Genomic DNA, 6,029 nt, shown 5'->3' on the forward strand with positions numbered 1-6,029 from the left:
TATACCAATATGTTGCAGTGATGAACCTGCATTTTCTTCTAGAAGTCGCAGAGTTTCTGGTCCAATTCCTAGGTCTTTGATCCTCTTTGAGTTGAGTTTTGTGCAGGGTGAGAAATAGGGGTCATATTTCATTCTACTACATATGAATATTCAGTTTTCTCAGCACTATTTGTTTAAAAGGCTGTCTTTTCTTTAATGTATGTTTTTGGCACCTTCGTCAAAGATCAGATGACTCTATATGACTTTGTTAAACAAGGGGTCTAAGGGGAAAGTCTGCACCCAGATGTCTCTCTCACCCTCTAGCTCCTTTTCCCTACATCATTTTTGCTCCTGCCCTTCTCAAAACCTTCCTAGCTGGCCACAGGATCATTTTCTTAAGAAACTTAGTTCTAAAGAAAATACCAAGAGACACTGACATTTGGAAATTCCCTAATGAAAAGATGTTTGCTCCCATTATCTGACACTTAAGGTGCTTTTCAAAAACTGTTGCCCACCAACCCAAAACTGATAACTCTCTTAATGTTCAGTCCTTAAGTAGAAAGATCAGCTAATCAAATATTTGAGGCAAGCCTTCAAAAAACAAAAGATCTCAAGATACAAAAGAAACTATAATAATATTCTCAAAGAGCTGAGAGGTTTCATTCATGAAATGAGATCAACATGTTAATGAAAATGAGCAATCAAAAAACAGAATAAACTCTTGAAAATGAAATTGCAATTGCAAAAATCACATGATGAGAAAGGGGTGGACAAAAAGTAGACTATTAAAGCAGAGAATCACAGAAAGAGAGCCTAATCTAGGAAGCTCAGATTTAATAGGAGTCCCTGAAAGTTAAACAAGAAGGAATTTTTAAAGAAATAAGAAAACTGAAACATCAGTTCCAAAATAAGGGCTTATGGAAGAGTTAGTATAACAAATGAAAAAGATCACACTCATCGCATTTTAGACATGAGAAGAGGTCCTAAAACTTTTCAAAGAGAAGAAGGCAAGTCACATACAGAGGGGAAAGAAAAATTGCATCAAGCCAGGCCTGGCGATGGATGTTCTTGCACAGAGGACGGCACTGGGCGTCCAGCAGGAAGCAGGGTTTGTTGGTGCTGGCACTGGCCCAGAGGATTCTTTTTTTGTAACCAGTTTTGATTTTATTTCATCGTATTAACATACATGACACATCAAAATGAGAAATGCACAATTTAACCATTCAATAGCTTGCCTTACTCCAAAACAACACTATATTCATATTAAACATTTATACAGTCTTTCCTCCTAACTTTACAAATGTCCTAAATTAATTTCCAGCATTTCTCACACAGAAGCCTATTTTAACTCTTTAAAATCACCATTCTGTGTCATCCTAGTAGACTCCTGGGGTTCCCCTGTGATTCCATGCTGAAGAGAACCAGCCCCCATACCTCCCACAGACCCAGGCGGCTCCAGGCCTTGCCTTGGAGGTTGCCCCTTCGACATGGTAGTCCTGATTCCAAGAACTGATTATTGGACATTACTGATCAAGGACTAACAGTTTAGTGTGTGTAGTATAACCTCACAGTTACAGGAAAGAGGGGGGACCACAGCCAGGAGACACTCTAAATGACACAAGGCAAATTTTTGCCCAAAGATCCTTTTGAACCTCAGTCCCCCAAGCCTCCTGAAACTTACTGAACCATGGAGCTATAGCTTTCATTCTTAAAACTGTTGGACAGATGTGACCAGATTCTGGAAGTGGTGAGCTGTTAAACATTTGTTGTGTGTATACATAACACATCAAAAATTATATCAAAAATTTAAACTTTGAGAATGTCTGATTACATGAACAATTTAAATACATATATAAAAAGTAACTCAGATCCATTTCACAGAAATTTTTCAGTACAGTAATAATGTGCTCCCTATGCTGTTTATGCTTTTCTGTGTCCCTTTTATACCTACATCATAGCACGTTCTTTGTACATAACCAGTATATCTGTGAAGTTCATAATCCCCATGATCAAGCCAGTCAGTTCTGAATCATGTTATTCTGTGCTGGCTTTAGCAGTCACCATAGGAAACAAATCTCATCCTAGTCCAAGGACTATCCATTTCTCAAACATGGAAAAGCCTGAGATATAAGAAGTCAGCAACTAGCTATACTTAAGTAAAGAATAACATCTGTCCCACTTCCCACCCCCCCCCCCACAAAAGCTGCTGACATGAATTAAGGCTTCAAAAAAGGACCATATCAACATTTAGTTGATAAAACGTAAGCCAAGACATTTAAAAGCAGATACATACTATCACTTGTGTACAAATTCTAATTACCTTCTATTTTCAACTGCCAGGATTGATTCCATACAGTGATGGTAGGTCAAGGACTGAGAAACCACCTCAATCTTATTCCATCTTGATAGGCCCCTTTTACTAAGAACATGCCAGGGATAGTTTTTGAAAATAGCTTGGCTGTGGCTCTCCACTCTATTCACAACTGAAAATTCAACAGCCTTCTTTTTGCCTTCCTGAACTGTTTTACTCTGAGTATTCCTTTCTTCCTAAAGCCTCTCTCAGCCCTATTAGTACATTTGAAAGTAAGATTATAGAAATATCATCATCACCACATGCCAAGGGGAGATAGGCCATCAAGGAAATAAGTTTCCTGCTTCTTCATGATTTTTTTACCTTCTTAATATTTCTATAGTTTTCCTCTCTAGGGGGTTTCCTATAAAATTCTGCCTGTTGCTACATTTTTACAAACTGGATCCATGCATTGAAACAAATGGAAAAATCTACTTTGAGAACTTGAAGGTGCTGACGCTCTGCTATGAACCCAGATAATTCACATTTGACTTTAAACCCAGTTAATCTTCAATTAGAGGATTAACAATCCTATTTTAAACAACTTGGATTTGTAAGAGGAGGGTAGACTTGTTTAGCCTCCCAATCTTGGCTTAAATCATTAGACAACCAGATTCCTGGCTAAGCTGAATCCTAGATGGTTTCTCTTCTCTTTCTTAATAAAGCTGAGAAGAGGAAGAAAACAAACTACTCCATCCAGGCCCAATTGGAATTTTGTGGATAGACAATTTAAATTGGTCTGAAAAGTGTGACTAGCTATTAACCTATTCACAATGCCTAGAAAACAGGCTCCCAGACAAGGTAGTGGTGAAAGCCCCAACCGGCCTGTCTGAGCTCCTGGGTTTGTTCTAAAGTAGATCTGGGCGAGGCCTCTAATGGTCCGTGCAGTAGAATGATGTTGATGTCACTCAGCTGTCAGGTGAGCTTGGATTTGTGAATCAGTTTTGGGTAGGATCATTTCTCTTGGATTTACCATTAGGTTCTGTCCCTAAGAGGGTCCACCCACATGACCCATCAACTGGCTCCATCTCAGCGCTAAGGTGCGCTATGGAAGGGACTGGACAAAGACAAGTATTTGAGATCTCATTGTAGCACAGCACGAAAATGGTATGGAATTTTGTCCTCTGACACTGAATAAAGTTGCTTCTGTAGGAGCAATAAGATGTGCAATTCACGAAATACAAATTGGTTCCTCTGGTTGGGGGGATTGTAACATCTGCCCTTCCACTTTTCTTGAGAGAAATACTAGCTGATCTCTCAAAGGTAGATGCTAAGAGAACAGCTGTGTTGATCCACCTTTTGCTTTTACACCATAGCTCTATTTTCCAAAATATATATGTATGTACATATATATATTTCAGATTTACATGGAATATTTTTTTGTGGAAAAAAACTGTCAGTAGAAGTCACACATGTCTTTCTTCTCAGGAGACCTCAATGATTTCCATGCTGCCTGAAAACCACTTTCCCCAGCTCTTCCTGTGACCTGTTATCTGATGTGATGCTCTCTCCAAATTCCATTTGGCAGCTCCTATGTTTAAACTGCTTTTCAAAGGGGCTCTCTTCATGCCAGCTCCGCCGAGAGTCAGCTCTGTTACTTGGCTTCTACCACCTGCGCACAGAATAGACTTGGTCGCTGCAAGTGGGCAACTGGCTACAGCTGTAGGCAGAAAAACTGGCATTGCCTCCTTAGATGGCTGAAGCAGAGTAAAAGTGAGAGGACTCTGTGGCAAAATACCAACTATGGGTCAAGAATGGGGTAGAGGTCTGGGGAGCCAGGTATCTGGGTGCCAGCCCTTGAGGCCCAGCCCAGCAGCAGACTTGGTGAGGTGCTGCTGGCTGGTGGAAAGGCCAAAGAGGAAGTTGGCATGGTAATTGTCCTCCACACTCCCACTTCGATGCAGTGGAGGTAAGGAGGACCTTTGGGTGCCACTGTTGCTGGTTTTTACTGAGTGCCGTCGCTTGATCTGGCTCTCTGAAGGACTGGTATTCTAGGGCTTCTTAGGGATGTGGGCTTCCTCCTTATCTAGGCTGGTTTCTGGAGTCTGCTCTGACACTTCCTGAACTGGGGAGAACTGGCATAGTTTGCTGGTCCCATCCAGAGTAGCTGAAGGTGTGCAGTATTCCAAAGCATCTTCTGATGAGGAGAAACCATGTAAGGATGCCGCCATGCTGGCAGGATATGAAACTGATTTGATAGCCAGAGAGAAGGAACGCTTGAGCTTATTGCTGTCTTCCAGCTTGTCAGAGGACAGGTGGAGCCCACTGAGCACCTGTACCAGTGGACTGCCCTCTATCAGTGATGGCTGTATGCTGGACGCACTGGCAGGATGCACAGGCCTTTGCCATGCTGCCTCTGAGGTAGCACAGTCAGCGCAGGGTGGACTGAGGGGCGTCTCGCTTTTCTGTCCACCCTATGAGACTGCAGGGACAGGTTCATTTACTTCTCCAGGTGCAGCAGCTCGCGTTTGCTCTTTGGCCCTGATGCTCTAGTCTGGTTCTTAATCTTCTTTTCTTAGTTGAGGAGTTGGCCCAGAATATTGAAGTTTGGAGATATAGTAGGTCTTTTTTCTTTCACAAATCAGCTTCACTATTCCAGTATTAACCCATCAATGTCATCATGGTCATTTCTCAGGACGTTTCACATTCTGTAAGCCTCGTCTAAAGACAGGTCCATCCTCTTCATGATGTAGGTGATAGCGATGGTGGCAGAGCAGATCCCTGCTGAACAGTGCACTAGGACACATCTATTGGAGCCTTTTGCTTTCTCAATGAAATTCACTGATTTGTCCAACCATGGCAAAATGTTCTCACAGAACCTATCATTGACAGACACTCAGGAAATGAGATCCGGGGATAAAGTCAGACTTTGGACAGGTATTGCTGGCATTTAACACATAACCAATCCCGTTCTGTTGCATCAGCTCCTTGCTGAGAACAGCTTACTGGCAGCCAAGATACAGACTGGGAAGAATTTGGGTTGGCCCAATGTTGGCAACAGGCAAGCAAGGCTGAGAAATGCAGGTAGGGACAAGAGTGGATTTTCCTTCACAGAGGCCAGGGAAACAAGGAGACAACTGAGCAAACCCACCTGCAAGCAGGTAAACAGAGGTGAAGCTCTTCTCCAGTTTACCCAGAGGTTCAGTGACAAAGCAGTCTGATGATAGAGAAGCAGCATTTGGGAACGCGGATCATAAACCACCTTCTGACTGCAATCAATGTCAACCTTATGTTGTGCTGAATGCTGGGTAAGTTCTGTAATTAACACTTGGTCCTGTTGCAACATTTGCTTCATAAGCTTGGAGCAGTTGATATTAATGGCTTCCAAAATATGGGATGTATTATGTTCCACAAATGGCCAGCTATCAGTTAGCAGCACTTTTTCCATTCCACTTTCCAGCAGAGCCACCAACATCTCAGTAACGATTTGAGTTCCAATCAACTCATGGGCCATGACAACAATAAATCCTGTTTTTCTACCTCCTTCTTGAATTTGCCATGATGATGAAATGGTGGTATGCTCAAAGGCTCAGTCTCTCCACTGTACTAAAAATGTACACGGTCAGGCTGGTGGTGACTGACAAAAGGAGAGTTAAACCCATTTCCAGCAGGAGCCCTCCATCTGAATGTCTCTTTCTCTTTCCCATTGAGGTGCTCTTGCAAAGGACACCTTCCACGAAGCAGTACCTCACATTTGCTT

General features: G+C 42.2%; 1 pseudogene across 1 annotated transcript; it reads right to left on the minus strand.

Moving 5' to 3' along the window:
- Positions 1–3,753: 3,753 nt before the first annotated feature.
- Positions 3,754–5,800, minus strand: LOC306643840 (dual specificity protein phosphatase 16-like; annotated as a pseudogene). Its single transcript has 2 exons — positions 4,975–5,800; positions 3,754–4,908 (listed from the first exon to the last, which is right to left on the minus strand). The product of its transcript is annotated as a dual specificity protein phosphatase 16-like (transcript).
- Positions 5,801–6,029: the final 229 nt, after the last annotated feature.

The sequence above is a fragment of the Sciurus vulgaris genome (genome assembly GCF_902686455.1).
Source record: "Sciurus vulgaris genome assembly, chromosome: 14".
In the NCBI taxonomy this organism is placed as follows: Eukaryota; Metazoa; Chordata; class Mammalia; order Rodentia; family Sciuridae; genus Sciurus; species Sciurus vulgaris.